The sequence below is a fragment of the Uranotaenia lowii genome, chromosome 1 (assembly GCF_029784155.1).
Source record: "Uranotaenia lowii strain MFRU-FL chromosome 1, ASM2978415v1, whole genome shotgun sequence".
Taxonomy (NCBI): Eukaryota; Metazoa; Arthropoda; class Insecta; order Diptera; family Culicidae; genus Uranotaenia; species Uranotaenia lowii.
This window is the reverse complement of record NC_073691.1, coordinates 18,035,613-18,052,830: the sequence shown is the minus strand read 5'-3', so window position 1 is coordinate 18,052,830 and position 17,218 is coordinate 18,035,613. Positions and strand designations below refer to the sequence as shown.

The 17,218-nt window shown below is 40.8% G+C and overlaps 1 protein-coding gene and 1 long non-coding RNA gene across 2 annotated transcripts in view; one reads left to right on the top strand and one right to left on the bottom strand.

Moving 5' to 3' along the window:
- Positions 1 to 17,218, bottom strand: part of LOC129751952 (neuronal acetylcholine receptor subunit alpha-7) — a 658,912-nt gene that overhangs the window by 512,701 nt on the left and 128,993 nt on the right. The window lies entirely within an intron of this gene.
- Positions 11,471 to 12,092, top strand: LOC129751966 (uncharacterized). Its single transcript, XR_008738837.1, has 3 exons — positions 11,471 to 11,605; positions 11,657 to 11,880; positions 11,953 to 12,092. It is a non-coding gene; the product is annotated as an uncharacterized LOC129751966 (long non-coding RNA).

The window sequence follows — 17,218 nt, the reverse complement described above, 5'->3', positions numbered from 1 at the left end:
ACTCAGCGAATACGTAAATGGCAGAAATATTAAAGAAAAACGTTATAGAACGCGAATGAATTCCGATTTCTTTTTGATTGTGTTGTTTGGCCTCTAATTGATTATGTTATGAAATTTGTTTGTCCTTTAAAGATTGCATTATGTTCTTTTTCTTATTTTATTTTTTGTTGCAGTGTCAGCTTGAAGCTAAAACGTACAAATATTTAAAAAAAATCAGCTTTTAAAAGATCTAGCTGGTAATTTTCAAGTGTTCAACTGATTGGCATGATTTTTATCCAATCGGTTTATCATATACAATTCTTATGTAGAACAATTAACATCAGTAATGATTTTCAAACTTTTTTATACATTCAAAGGAATGTATATAGTAACTGGCGTATATGAGTTTGACACGGAAGTCAGTAAAACCAAAACCCAACAACAACAATAATAATAAAAGAATGAATAATTATTAATTGAAATATGTGAACTAACCAGTACGTTACAAACGACCAAAAAATAGACTCAATTTAAAGTAAAAGTAATAAATCGATAACAATCAGCATTATTACAATTCATGTCAATGGAGTTTCCCTAAAAATCCTGTTGAATCTATGGATAATGGTTGTTGAAATTTATTTTCTAAATTATTTTCATTGAATTGTCCAGAAAACTTTAATGAGTTCTTCAATCAAGAATTAAAGAATTATCTTAAAATATTACATTCAAGCAAATTTAAGTCTCAACTTTTTTTTGCGTTTGCTTTTTTTTTCTTAAAATTCAGAAATCGGTCAACTTGGCACCCCTGAAATCGTTTGTTTTGTTCGCGGTTAATTTTGCTTCTCGTCGAGAATCCAGCAGCGGAAAATGGATAGAGCCAGAATTGAGAATCCAGGAACGCCAGTTTCCACTATCAACTCAACTACGGCACCGGCGAACCGGGAGGCCTTATATCATTCCATCATAATATCCTTCCTACGTCTACAAATTCGACAAAGAAGATGTTCGAGAAAATTTCAGCATCGCGACTGCCGAGGCGGTACTGTTATCCACTAGACGGTTGTTTGCTACAGGTAGGTCACTAAATTCATTATCCCTGAAACATTACACAATATTATGTGGTCAAAACTATAATAACTATAAAACCGAGCAGGTCAGCTGCTGACAGATCGAACAGATCAGCTCAAGCGTTGGACTGAGCATTTTGATCAACTTTTTCGAGTTACAAATAGCAATGGCAAACAGAACCCGCAGCTCGAGGCGCCCACAGTAAGTCGCATTAATGGCGTCAACTCGGAAGCGCCCTCACTGGCTGAAATAGAAGCGGCAATCAAGGACATGAAATCCAACAAAGCGCCTGGAATCCTGCTGAAATGCTCAAAGCCGACCCTGCCTTGTCAGCACAAATGTTGCACCGTCTATTCGCTGACATTTGAGATACTGCAACATTCCCGGCCGACTGGATGCAGGGTATCCTCGTAAAGGTCCCAAAGAAAGGAGACCTAACAGAGTGCGGTAACTGGCGTGGCATAACTTTGATCTGTACAACCCTCAAAGTACTCTGCAAAGTGATTCTGAATAGGATCCAGGAGAAAATCGACGCTACACTCCGACGGCAACAAGCTGGATTCCGATCCGGACGATCATGTGTGGACCACATCACAACGCTACGAATAATACTGGAACAAATCAACGAATTCCAGGACTCTCTTCTGCTGGTGTTCGTTGATTTCGAAAAAGCATTTGACCGACTGAACCACGAAAACATCTGAGCTGCTCTTAGACGACGAGGGGTCCCAGAGAAACTAGTCCATCTAATCGAAGCACAGTACGAGGCATTTTCGTGCAAGGTCTTACACGACGGTGTCTTGTCCGAACCAATCCCGGTAACTGCTGGAGTGAGACAAGGATGTATTTTGTCACCGCTGCTTTTTCTCATCGTAATGGATGAGATCTTGACTGGATCGATTGACTGTAGACCAAACCGAGGATTGCCGTGGAATCCTTTAACCATGGAGCAACTGAACGACCTTGACCTGGCAGACGATATTGTTTTGCTCGCCCAAACACAACAAGACATGCAGAGCAAACTCGACGACCTCACCGAAAGCTCCAAGGCAGCAGGTCTCAAAATCAATGTCGGAAAGACCAAGTCGATGGAAATCAATACAGAAAATCGTTCCAATTTCGTGGTAGCTGGACAACAGGTTGAGACAGTGGAGTGCTTCCAGTATCTTGGTAGCCAGATTACGCCTGATGGTGGGACCAAGAAGGACATCGAGACCCGGATCAGAAAAGCCCGATTTGCGTTTGCGAGTCTCCGAAACATCTGGCGGTCACGCCAGATCTCTCTACGAACTAAGATCCGAATCTTCAACTCAAACGTCAAATCCGTATTGCTGTACGGGTGTGAAACTTGGTGCACATATGCGGTGACGACGCGAAAACTGCAAGTTTTTGTGAATCGCTGCCTGCGGAACATCATCCGCGCTTGGTGGCCTGGCAACTGGATCTCAAACGTTGAACTTCATCGCCGGTGTCATCAAAAGGCGCTAGAAACCGAGATTCGGGAACGTAAGTGGAGATGGATTGGGCACACGCTGCGAAGAGATGAAAACGAGATTTGCAGAGAGGCGCTTGACTGGAATCCAGATGGGCATCGAAGAAGAGGCAGGCCCAAAAGCTCGTGGCGGCGAAGTCTAGCCGCTGAAATCCGCACAGTTGACGAGAACCTCGGCTGGCAGCAAGTGAAGACGCTGGCTCCGGATCGCCAGCAGTGGAGATCTTTTATCTCAGCCCTATGCGCCGGTCAATCGGCGCTGGACCCTTAGGTAGGTAGGTAAAACTATAATTTAAGAAAAAGTAGATATTGAGAACACTTTTTGTTTGCTTTCAGGTTATGGCTGCTTGATTTTTCCAGAGTGGAAGATGGGCATCACCTACTATAGAACCGGACGAATACACCCTGTTGCGGTATAACCTCACAACAGGGGTTTAATTTGGACGAAGTAAAAACACTCCTTTTCAGCAGATTCAATCGGCTTAAAAGCTGTAAACAAATTTTATTTTAAGTGTTTTTTTAAAGGATGTATAAAGGAAAATCTGTGTAAACTTACATTAAAGTGTCCTTATCAAATTCACAAACTCTTCAAATGTAACTACTTCGCCGCCTTTTCTGAGTCACGTTGTCTACTGACCGTTTGTTTACATCCGTTCACCCAGTCATGTCAGTAGTTCCAGGAAGGGTGGTTAAGTGTTGCCAGTTCTTTTGGTCTACAGAGCCGTAGCTGTTCGAAGGGTCGACGGATGTACAGTTGGCCTCAACATTCTCCCCTCCGTAAGACGGTGTTGCACTATTACCAGACTCGTCCTTACGCTTGTTCAAGACGTCGATTACAGCCAGGTTAGCCGCAGCTCGGCGAACCTTCCCGGAGCTAGTTTGAACCACGGCCTGTCTGGCAATCTTGTCCTTCCCAAGGACGACTTCTACAATCTGACCACGAACCCAGCTGTTGCGACGTTTGTCATCTACCACGAAAACTAAGTCGCCTACTTCGAGGGGTTTAGTATTGTTAAACCACTTGGTGCGTCTGGCGATGGTTGGAAGATATTCCCTAATCCATCTTCTCCAAAACCCGTCTAAAATATGCTGAGCTAGTTTCCAGTTACTGCGTAAGCACTCCAGGGCACTAGTAGAATCTTGCGGTGGTTGCTTGACTCCGGTTGAGCTACCAAGCAAAAAATGATTAGGAGTCAGTGCCTCATCTGTGGCCCCGTCGAGTGGTAGGTACGTTAGCGGTCGACTGTTTATCATACTTTCCGCTTCAAGGATGATTGTTTCGAATGTTTCGTCATCAGGAACTCTAGGCACATCGTGTAGGGCCTCTAATGCTGTTTTAACGGACCGTACCAGACGCTCCCACACGCCACCGGTATGTGGCGCTGCTGGCGGGTTGAAGAACCAATTTGTATTTGTGTTAGTGAACGTTTCTGCGCACCCCTGGTTGACGTCAAGAAGTTGTTTTTGTAGTTCGTTAGCGGCGCCCCTGAAATTGGTGCCGTTATCCGAATATATTTCAGCGGGCGCTCCTCGTCGCGCTATAAAGCGGCGGATGCATAGCTTGCAGGAAACTGTTGAAAGGCTGTGGGCCACCTCCATGTGAATAGCCCGTGTCGTGAAGCATGTAAAGAGGGCTACCCAGCGCTTTACATGGGAACGTCCAACTTTCACCAGAATTGGGCCAAAGTAATCCAGACCAGTGAATGTGAAAGGCCGCAAGAATGCTGTTAGCCGAGCCTTAGGAAGAGGAGCCATCTTCGGTTGAGTCGGAACGCTGCCGTAGACTTTGCACCATTGACAGCGGGAGCCTACAGTGCGTATCAGCTTTCGTAGCCCTGGTATGTAGAAGCGCTGACGAATCTCGTTGAAAACGGTCTCTGCATTCCGATGCAAGTAGCGGCGATGGTACGAGTCTATAAGAAGGAACGTTATAGGATGGTTTTTGGCAAGAATTATAGGACACTTAGCTTCGATCGGCAAGTTGGGGGCGGCGCCGATACGACCGTCCATTCTGACCAATCCCTCCTCATCGATGTAAGCTGACAATTTATATAGCGGACTGGTGATCGGCACCACCCCCGCAGGCTTTCTTTGAAGTACAATTATTTCCTCCGGGAACGATTCTCGTTGGATGATCTGCAGCAGTACCGTCTCGGCTTTACGTAGATACTTCTGATCAAGGAGCTCTAAGGACTTCGGTTCGATTGTAGTGTTGCTGTTACCTCGGGGTGTCCCGAAACGGAATGCATAGGCGATTGTTCGTAACATTCTCTCCCACTTGTGGAAGCGGTTGACGTCGATTATTTCTTCCACAATCAGCATTTTGTGAAAGTAACTAGATCGCAACTCTTCAGTTACCTTAGCTGGTTTCCATTTTTGCTCAGGCCACGAATCTTCGGAGCCCCATAAGAAGTCTGGTCCAAGGAGCCATCTGCTGTCTGCTTCAAAGCACGGGCCACAACCCCACTTGGTGGCTTCGTCGGCAACGTTTCTGCGAGAAGGTACCCACCTCCATTCCTTGGTGTTCGTAGAGGTCAAGATTTCTCCTATTCTACACGCCACGTATGAATGATACTTGCGTGTATCTGAGTGGATCCAGTGCAGCACTGTTGCCGAATCGGTCCAAAAAAACTTTTCAGTGATTGGTATTTGATGATTTTTGAGTATGAACTCCGCTAGACGTGTTCCCAACACAGCTGATTGCAGTTCGAGCCTTGGTATGGAAAGGGTTTTAACAGGAGCAACCTTGGATTTTGCACCCACAAGAGAACAACGAATTATGCCTCTGTCGATGTAGCGAAAATACGCGACGCAAGCATATGCTTCTTCGCTTGCGTCAACGAGCACATGCAATTGGATTGGTTTGCACAATTCTGGAATAGTCGTGCCAAAATATGGTCTTGGTATATGGATGCTACCCAGCCCCGAGAACAAGTTGGTCCAGCGTTTCCAGTCAAAGAATATTTCATCGTTAACTTCGTCATCCCAATTACAACCAGTTTTCCATAGTTTTTGTATAATTATCTTTCCTTGTATAATGAATGCAGCCAGCAGACCGAGTGGGTCGTAAATGGTCATTATGATGCGTAATATTTGACGCTTTGTAGGACGAATCGTCCCATCAATCAGTTCGGTGTCGATGTTCATTAGGTTCAATGAAAAAGTGAACATGTCTTTTGCTGGCAGCCATTGAATACCTAAAACTGATTCAATTTCTTTCGGGAATAGGCCCAAATCTTTCGGAGGAAGAACTTTCTCACCGATCACATTCAAAACGTATGGAGAATTAGATCTAAAGTTTCGAATTTCAAACCCACCTTGCTGGTGTACGAACCGAATATCGTTGATCAGACTGATTATTTCCTGTTCTGAATCTTTGCTGTCTAAATAATCGTCAACGTAATGGCCGTTGATGATGGCCTCGGCTGCTTCTGGAAATTCCTCCTTGTAGTCATTAGCGTTCCGGTTTTTGATGTACTGCGCTGAACAAGGTGAGCAGGCAGAACCGAAAGTTGCAACGTCCATAGTGTAGACTTCCGGTTTAGCGGACGGATTCTCTCTCCACAAAAATCTCTGAGCGGACCGGTCTTCCTTTCGAATTTTTATCTGGTGGAACATCTCTTTCAAATCACCACATATTGCCACCTTTCTCGAGCGGAATCTAAAGAGAATTGCCGGTAATGACGTGAGTAGATCTGGTCCCTTAAGAACCATTGAATTGAATGATACGTTCCGAACTTTCGAAGAGGCATCCCAGATTAGTCGCAGCTTTTCTGGTTTTTTGGGACTAACAACGATGCCTAGTGGCAGATACCAGACTCGTTTCGGGTCTCCAGAATTCAACTCTTCGTAGGATGTTTTGTGAGCATATCCCTTTTCTAGATATTCATTAATTTGTTTCTGTACGCGATTTGCCAATTCCGGATTTTTATAAATTTTCTTTTCTAGACTATTTAATCGACTTAGTGCCATAGCAAACCCATCCGGAAAGATAACGGTGTCGCTTTTCCATAAAATCCCTGTCTCAAATCTTCCAGAAATTCTGCGGGTGGTAGTTTTCAATATTTCTCGTGCGCGCTTATCTTCGTCAGACTCGAGTGCTACTCCTGTGTTTAGGATTCCCAGGTTGTCTATAACGACATGCTGTTTGATCACTTCGTGTAGTTCCTCGTCCTCGGTTTGAACGCTACCATGGAAAAGCTGTTGGTATGATTCACGAGTCCTGTTGTACGAAATGCCGCCGTAGATACACCATCCAAGGCGGGTCTTTGTGGCTATAGGTTGCCCACGTGGTCCTTCGCAGATTTTCAGAGGTGTTGCAAGATGGATATTCTCAAGACCGATTAGCAATTGTGGTCGTGCGTGTTCGTAGTCGGCTATGGGTAAGCCTCTAAGATGTGGATATTTGTCGAGTTCCTGACGGCGAATGGTCTGGACCGGGAGTTCTAAAACCTCAACTGTTCTCGCGTTTTTCAAGCAATGACACTTCGACTTATTTTGCCCAGAAATCAGTATGTCGGTTGTACGAGAATTTTCTTCCACACGAGAAACATTGCTCGTCCATTGTAAGTGGAGTGGTGCTATGCTACCTTTGAGCAGGATAGCTAGATTTCTTAGGTATACTACTCCGTTGCTTGCATATGTATTAGTAGGCCAACCGAAAAATAGTTATAGAAATTCCACAGAAATGTATGAATTTTTTTTTAAATACTAGTTTTATTCTAAAACTACTAATTTTAAAATTCTGCAAAAAATATAGAAATGTTTACCAAAGTATTTACAATGCATTAAGCGCTCTGCGGATGGAAAATATATTTCTTAAGCGGATTTTTTATACAGTTAAAAAAATTGCTTTTTGCTAAATTCCTTATAACTGAAACTTTATTAATTTTGTTTGTATCTAAATTAAAGAAGCAATCATTACAAGTTATAACAAGTCATTTTTTCACCATATGTTTACAACTACATCTGAAAAAATGCTCTCCGAAATTCGAATATTTTGCTGAAATACTGCAATATTGCCAAAGAAAAACTATCTCGTAGTCAAAATAAAGAGAGCATTTGAACATAAATTTTACGAATTGCTACACAACGTATTTCAAAGAATGTGACTGATTACTTATTTGGACAATAAGACCCCTCAATCTTCCATAAATTGAAATTATGTTTCAAATCCCATACATATTGTTCGAAATTTCGTAACTATTTTTGACCCTGTGTTTACACGGCTCTGTCGATTGAGGTTAAGCGCAATGTCATACCTTTTGATCTACCTATCTTGACCTGTGAGATTCAAATTATCAGCGAGGTTCTGTTCGATCATAGTAACCTCGGAGGCTTCATCAAGGAGAGCGAAGGTAGGTATGGATAGTGATCCATTGTGTACTGTGACGGGAATGATTCGGTAAATTGCAGTACGATCAGCACGATGAAAATTATTGGGACTAGGATTTGTTCGTCCTTCAGGAGGAGATGAGTGGAGTAGAGGGTGGTGACGGAGACGGCAACCTTCATACGTGCAATCTTTAGGGCGGCGACACGGCCATGGCAAGTGGCTTTTAAGGCAACTCTTACAGAGGTTATGAATCCGGATTGCCTTCAAGCGTTCATCGATAGAAAAGGTTTCGAACTTACCGCATCTGTCCAATGTGTGACCTGGCTTTCCGCATACTTTGCATATCTTCTGGAAATGGTGCTGATCATCTTTGTCATCTGCATCAGACGCTCGAGCTTCGCTATGAAGATTGAGGTACCCTCTGAACTTCATGCCACCTTTGGATCTTGGGTCTTCTCCTCTTGCTGGTTTGGTCACTGTCTGAGGGTTGTAAGAGGTCACCGTGATCGCCTTTCTTACAACTTCGTGCATAAATCTTCCGAAACAATCCAAGCTCTTCTCACCTGTGAGTTCCATGTAGTCCGCCCATTTCATTTTAGTATCCGTAGGAAGCTTTTCCACTAACTCCTGAAGCAACGTGGGGTTTGTAAAGTGTTCTTTGAGATTCGCTGCAAGTATATGATTGCAGAAGTTTTTTATGGCTAGCCCGTAAGCAATCAGGGACTCTAACCGGCCTTCCTTTGGAGCAGGAGTGTTTCGGATCTTGATTAGAAGTGCATTTATCAATACGTCCGGTCTACCGTAGCACATTTCCAGAGTTTCAATGGCACAAGGGACTGTTTCCGGAATTAGCAAACTGCTACGTACTGCTTCTAAGGCTTCGCCTTTAAGGCATCGCTGAAGACGGATTAAATTTTCTGCGTTAGTGAGGCCGCACTCTCTTGTTCCGGTCAGATAGCTGCTGTAGAAAAGCGGCCACTCCTCCGGGTTACCAGCAAACGTCGGTAGCTCCTTTGAAAACACTGATCGAGCAGCCAGTTGATTACTGGTCAAGGTGTTGAAACCTGACGGGATGTGTAGATTAGATGGATAATTCTGCAATTCGCTTTCTCTCTGCGCACGTTGCTCGTTCCCCTGTCTATCAACTGCTTGAGGAACCGTGACCAGATTTTGCTCCCCTCGAATGGGACTTTCGACGGGAAATTCGAAATTTCTGCTGGCGATCTCATTTCCTATTAGGTTCCTTGGATTTCTATTGGGATTAACTAGTTCAGTCGAGTTGAGTGGTTGTTTAGGTGCATCGAGTGGTTCCCTACAACGTTTAGGATTACCTTCACTCGGTTTTTCCTCATGGATGGCTACTTCATGGTTATCTAACAAGTCCTCTACCCATTGCTTCGTTCTTCTTCCGCTACAATCACTATAATCGCTTTTGCGACTACAGTCCTCGTCAAGCTGAGCATTAAGAATGCGATATTTTTCAGCTAGGAATTTTTCCTCTAGCTTTCTCAAAGCTTCCTGACGGATTTTATCCTGTTTGAGTTTCAGCTGCTCAAATTCCTGCTCTGCTTCCTGACGTTTTCGCTCATCATCCAGGCGCTTCCGCTCGAGTTCTGCTTCCTTCTCACGTTGTTGTTTCTCGAGCTCCAGGCGAGTCTTTGCCAGAGCAACTTCCTTCTCAGCTCGAATGGTTTCCTCCTGAATGCGCTGTAGCTCCAGTTGTTTTTGTTCTTGGAGTTGCTGCAATTCTAGGGCCGCCTTTGCGGCTCTCGCGGAATTCGAAGTACTGGCTCTAGACAATTGGGATCTGGATTTATTCGTCTTTAGCGTTTCAATTACCTTGGTGGTACTGTTTTTGTCACAACTTGAACAAAGCCAACTTCGGTCCGCCACAGAATCACCAACACCCACACATTGGTAATGATACCAAGATTGGCATCGGTCGCATTGTACCATATGGTTGTTGTCCGGATCCTTGCAGAGGCTACAGCTAAATGTCTTGACGGCCTTTGGCGGCATTTTTCACGATATCGGATTTGATTTCTTCGTAGATTTAATCTTTTAAGAATGTTGCGGTATAACCTCACAACAGGGGTTTAATTTGGACGAAGTAAAAACACTCCTTTTCAGCAGATTCAATCAGCTTAAAAGCTGTAAACAAATTTTATTTTAAGTGTTTTTTTTTTAAAGGATGTATAAAGGAAAATCTGTGTAAACTTACATTAAAGTGTCCTTATCAAATTCACAAACTCTTCAAATGTAACTACTTCGCCGCCTTTCCTGAGTCACGTTGTCTACTGACCGTTTGTTTACATCCGTTCACCCAGTCATGTCAGTAGTTCCAGGAAGGGTGGTTAAGTGTTGCCAGTTCTTTTGGTCTACAGAGCCGTAGCTGTTCGAAGGGTCGACGGATGTACAGTTGGCCTCAACACACCCAGTAATAAATTGTCCAGAATTTCCGACCTCGGTATTTGACCAGAAATTACTAGCAAAAGTAAGTTAGCATGAATAAAGAAAGTAAAAAAAAACATTTTTTATTATGATTTGATTCGAAATCCGAAATCCCGATCAAACATTTAAATGTGTGCCATCGACGTACGATTCCTAAAACCGTGAGCATAACGTAGGAAGCACGATTCGTCAAATCGTTTCATAACTGTTACTATAAATGTTTGGTTACAAGAGTACTTTTTGGAAAACTATAACATTAACAGTTTGGAGTTCCAAATATGTTTCCGTTATCGATTTTTGGATGTTATCCAAACTGTTTGTAGAACAGTTCTGCCATACAACTGTTCTAACGGTTTTTAACAGTTACATAACCTAAGAGCACCTGCAACGGTTCAGGTCTAAATATTGGTTTTAGGTATACCAGTTTTAGCAAAATTTTAAATTCAGGAATCGGCTAAAACACGGGCTCCCCACCGGTGTGATAGCAAATTTAAAACGGGTACACTTTTATTGCAGACACTCAATAATTGAAAAGAAAAAACTCATTTTAATTGAAAAATTGCTAAGTTTTGAGTTTTACACCGTCATAATTCTACCAGCATTTCATTAACTTAAAGTCTTTTTAATAAAGTTTGTTCGAAACAAGTAGAAATGGATTGATGATTGAATACCTTTCTTTTTCCAATTGACTTCGACCGATTTCTTCCAGGCCGTAACGAAACCCCATGTCGAGCTGAATCGGTTTTTACTATTTTGACTAGTTTCAGCTTGCTTCATTGACAACGACCTGACTAGTTTCGACCAAAACTTTGGCTCATTGAACAACTACCAGTTGGCAGAAACCAGTTGAAACCGATTTTTATCTACACTGACCGAAATCTGGCTATAAGCTTTATCAGATTTTTTAGTGATTTTGCACTAAAGGAAAATCCAATACTTTTTACGAATGTATACACAACTTGAAATGTACACTGCAAAAAAACTACACTTAAAACTTATGTTTTGCCCACACATACATTCTGACACATAAGTTTTATGTGGAAAAAATATATTGGAGTGACTAAACTGAAATGAGCGTGTTCAAAATTCATCGAATTCGCTGTCGATGATTTTTATCTGTTTTGTTTTAAAAATGGCGCGCGCGAACTTTGTTTTCAGTCGATTGGATTCGAAACCGAAAAAGAAATTGAGACCCTTAAACCTTAATTCCTGATCACAGAATGTTTTCGGAGTAAGATGATCGTTTTCACCGGACAATTCTGGAGTTTCTGCAGTTGGAGGTAAGCGAAAAAAGTGTTACTATCAGCAATTATGAATGTGTTTTTTTTCAGGGTTTCGAGCGAAAGTGGTCAACGAGAACTGTGTCCAAAACTGTTGACTTTCTGGATCCCGGGGACCGGTCGGGATTCAAGACCATTCACCATCCATGAGGTGCAATATCCGGGTCGATCCAAACATGGAGGAATCATGGGCAGCCATCCAAATTCGACTACCATCGGTGATATTAGTCCGACGTTGCATTGATTGCGGATGTTATCCTCTCAAAAAATTATACGTAAGTATGCGAAAAAAGTTCTGGCGGTTTTGATAAACCGTTTTATTTACAATTTGTTTTACATTTTTCCAGGATGTATGCAGAACAAACAGATTTGGCCAAGGACCGTTGAGTCGACTCATAAATTGTGGGATGGAAATCCGATGAATCGATGGATTCTTGGCTTCGAGAAAGTTTGCGTTCACTTTGATTAGGGAAACTAAACCCAATGAAGTCAGATGTAAAATAAGTTCAAAATTTGAAATAAAGTTGGACAAGTTGCAGTGCATTTAACATTTTGCTTTTCATAACAATAAATAAAAGAGAGAATAAACCAACAGGAAAAACGCTCATTAAATTGATTTGGTTTAAAGATAGCTTTTATATGCTAAATTTAATGATGTTTATTTTTCCCACATATGCTGTTCATGTGTCATCACATATAACGTTTCTATGTTTTTGACTATATGCGGGGACACATACTTTTCATGTGAGAACCAAATTGCAAAAATCTATATAGGCTCACACATAGCCTCAATGTGTCGAATTTTATCAGTGTATAGATTTTTGTTCTGATTATCTTTATCGGAAATTCCAATGGATGTAATAGTTTGTCAATTTGATTTAATTTACAGTTCAATGCAGTGAAATAAATGTTTTCGTTTTTTTTTTCGGATTTCGTTTAAATGATACATCGTGATTTAAGTTTAGATTGTTTTTATTGATAAATTATGTACATATACCTGTAGGTCTGGCTGACGCATGTATGGTTCAAACTTCTGAAGTGGTCGATGTTCCGTTTTCCTGCTGCTAATCCACCGTTGCGATTAAAATTGCCACTTGATGCACACTAGCATCGTTCCAGAAGTCAATCTTGCCGGGAAATAGATTTGGGGATTCAGGGGCCTTCCGAGGGCAGAAATTTATTACCTTAAATAAAAATAAAAGAAATATTTTTACTGAATAAATTTGTTGAGTATGATTTATAAAGACAAATTTTCAATATTCTTACCTGAGGGTCTACTAGAATCTTGTTCAAATAATTTGAATATCCAGTTCAGGTGAAGTTCTCTCCGGAAGAACATCTCCTCGTTCATCAGAATGGGGCGCTTCTTTTACACCATCGAAATATTTCTTTTTCCTGTGGGGAAAGCGATACGAAGGATTAATTTTGATAATTGGAAAAATAATGAGACATTTAGCTTACTTACCTGTTTTACAATCCAATATTCGCCATTTTCCGTGTTTTTCCTATCCATCATTATAATGATTGTAAACATAGAACAATTTTAACGAACATCGGTTTTTCTTTATAATTTCACAGCCTGAACCGAAAATTATTTGTTCTGAATTCAAACCACACCTACTAAAAACTATATCGAATCATATTTATGAAATTTATTAGATTTTCAGATACAATTAATATAGTGTAGTATTACAGAACGAATGTATAAAATTTATTGGATTTTTGATTAGTCTATACTATGTACATCGTAGACAAAAATTAATTGTACAATTTATAGGATTTTAGCATTACATTTATTGGATTTTCTAGTACTTTATATCCACCTTCCTTAAAATAAAAGCTATTAAAACGATTTAGTGAATTTTATTGCCTGATTTGGTTCAGTGTATGATTGAACGAAGCTTAAAAAGCCAAAATGCCTATACGCAGCGAGAAAAAAGCTTCATGTTTCAAACCTTTTTCTTTTAAATATTGACTCATTTTGGGGTGTTGATTCCAAATATTAATTTAGTTTACCAGTTCTTGTTTATAGGTAAAAATTCATTCAACATATTTGTGCTTTTGTTTGGGCAAACTAAACAGATTGGCAAACATGCTCCTTTTATGTATTCTTAAGTAGAATTTTCATGATTATCAGTTGTTTGTAATGTAGCAGACGCGGCTTTTTAGCCAGAAATTGAAAGGAGTTTTTTCTAAGAATCATGTCAGTTTAGTCAATGTTATCGAACAATATATCATATTTCATGGTTTTGACAAAAATCGGTCATTACATGGATATTCAATTTTTTTTTAATTTTTTTTTTAAGTTTATTGTTGTTTTGCATTAATTTCATTAGAATGTTTCTGTTATTGAAAATGAAAGTTCATATAACGTTTGAACTCGAGAAACGCTGACTGGGCTCACTAATTCGTTGAGGCCAAAAGCTATTTATTGAAATATGAAGTCAAGAATAGTGTGACATAAATTATTTATACTTGAAACGGTTTTTGTTAACATGTTTTCTCAATTTGTGTTACGTATTGACCGGTTTTGGCGAGAAAAAACATTCAAATAACTTCTCAAAAAGAAACAATTATTACACCCAATGCTACCCAAACATGTGTGAAAATAATCATCATTGGCTAAAATTTTCTCACCGTGAGCCCCAAACGTCTACATCGATCTGTCGTATATTTTGAAATCCTGTTCCAAATTTGCTTGAATTTGGAACAAAGGCGTATAACTGTTGGGAATTTTGAAATCGATAACTGTGCTAAAACAGCAATTTACGCCACCGGTGCCAGCCGAAATGTTTTAGCGTGGTCGAAAACAGTGTTTTGCACCTACCGTTGGGACAGCCCTAACAACATATTTAAAATACTGTTGATTCGGAATTCAAGATTAAGGTAATGAATTTTACATTTTCAATAATCGTTTGCTTAACATTTTTTTACGTTTTATAAAACCGTCAGTTGACTATTTCTAGAAACGTTTGGTTACAATCCTCATTTATGCGGGCATGCTTCAAAGTACACTACAAGGTATCTTTCAGCACAAATATGATTTCGATTAAATTTATTTTCACCAAATTTGTAAAACATTCTCGAAATGTGCAGTAAAATGAACGACAGCGATATGCCAAGCATCGAAAATCAAGCAGGTAAATATGTGCTTTATGCGCTTTATGATAATCATTTTCACTTTTTGTAATTGAAAACTAAAACTGTCCATTTTCCGTCGACAGTTGCAAACAAATCCTGGAATTCTTTGTGAACAAGCTGATAGCCTAGAAGCACATAATCCAGTTCGGTCGCTTTGATCGATTCCTCACGAGCCCAAGAGTATTCGTGCACCGTCCAGTACAAGAGTACGGTAGAAGTTGCTCTGATCCGCGGAAATGTTCTTCGAGACGAGACGAGACTCACAGTGTGATGGCAATGAACGGTACAAAATGAAAGCGATCGACCGGGAACTACAAAAGTCATGATCAGTGGCGGTCCGAGCAGTTTGGTACAGCGGCAATGACCAAATCCCTTAAATGATGGGTAAACAAGGTGATAAATACGACTTAAGTAATATAGAACTGTTAAGAAGATTCTTATGATACTTTCAAATTGCAGTAATCCTATTGCAGAATCCTATTATCTAAGAAAACAAAGCGCGAAAAGATTCCTAAGTTTTCCAGTTGTCACACTACTTAATAAGTGGTCTCTTCATTTTTTAATATTATTGTTATAAATACGCGTGTTCGATAACGATGTACTACCGATTTGCATAAGAAAATATGAATGTAATACCCGTTCTAGAAATCACATGGAAAACGTGTGTGAGTAGCGTTCCTCCCCATAAATACGATAGCTTTTTTTCGATATCAATATAAATTTACAAAAATAAATAAACTGCTCTTAAACCCGCGTCATTTTTCATTTTCCGTTGAAAACATTCCAAATTCTAGTATTTTAAAGAAAAAATTTACCTGTTTCCCTTCCATTATGCGATATGGTTCAAAATTAACCGTTTTTCAACTTCTCCGCTACAATTTCTTGCGGTTAAAAAGTAACCACATTTCCACACCCAAAATTCAGCCTCTGTGCCAATGGCGTGTAGTCAATTACATAGCATCATTGGTACAAGAAGATAACGCGATCGGTGCTGATTCGATTTGCTCCCACCGGCATTAGTCTCCCAAGTTAACCGAATTGCGTATGTCTGAAAGAAACAAAATAAAAACGCTTTCACGTCCCTCCCTATCGCATCACAAGACGAAGAAGGATGGAAATAAATACCGGCCAACACCAGGCAGCCAGCGAACCGAGCACTGTGCGTGTGAATGTAGCAAAAGCAACAACAAAAACATCCTTCTAATTCAATCCCTTCAATCCACCGGCAAACAACCACGGCCGAGCTGTGCGTGTGTATGCAGTAAAAGCAACAACAACAACAAAAACATTCCTTCAATTCAACAATTCAATTCGCCGGCAAACAACCACGGCTAAGCTGTGCGTGTGTATGTAGCAAAAGCAACAAGAATATATTCCTTCAATTCACCGGCAAACAAGCACCGGCCAAGCTGCCCGGCTTTAGCAGCTGTGTATATGTAGCGTGTGTATGTAAGGCTGATGTCATGCTGAAGCAACTAGCAACGCGACCTACAACGCAACGTTCACACGACTAACCAGCTCTCATTTGATCTTCATGGAAATCGCGCAGACCTGTCATACTGGTCGCTTTGTATAGCGCGACCAATCTGATGCCAATGTGTTTTGTAGCGCGACTAGTAGGAAATCCAATAGGAATATTGTTTTTTCTCGATTTGAAGCAGTGATTCCGGGTTTTAAGCACAATAGTACGAAGATCTGTCCGAACTTGTGATAATAAACTAAAAAATATCTTAATCGGCGAGAAAATTTTCATGAATTCTTAGTTCCGGCAAAAAAACAAGGAATTTTGTCGGTTCAAATTTTGGCATTCTTGCAATCCGGGTCGTGATGTGATGAGTTTTTTATGGCTCCCGAAAGAAAGGAGACGATTCAAAGCATTATCAGATGTAGAGAAGTGATGATTTGTAGGGAATTTCAAAGTCACAGGTCGCGCCAGCATGACATACCAATGCGTTGCAACGCAATCTTATTGGAACGTTGCGTTGCGTTGCGTTGCTAGTTGCTTCAGCATGACATCAGCCTAATAGCATGCAGTAAGCAAAGCACAGTTCTCATTCAATGGGTTTCCCGTTTCCTCCACTCCCGTTCCCTTTCCCGTTTCCATAGCAAGACAAATGAATACCTTGAAAGGAGGCCAAACGCCGGGAAGCCACTGTCGTGCGTTTCTTTTGTGATTGATCGGTGGCAGAATGCCTATGACAAATATCCCTCTTCCTGCATGAAGCTCAAATAGTATACTGGTTAAGATGTCGGTCTGGCAAGACCATTTGGTTAGTGATTTGAGTTCGATTCTCCCTACGGGCGCTGTGGTTTATATTTTTATTTTCTTGTTTCTGGGATGAATTATCCAATAGGAACGAAATCCCATAAAATGTTTTTCTTGTTTTGCTTGAATGTAGTGGTCATGCATCATTTTAGTTGGGAGCCGAGTCCTTATGCCAGTTACGGTTTTTCAAACATATCATCTTCGGC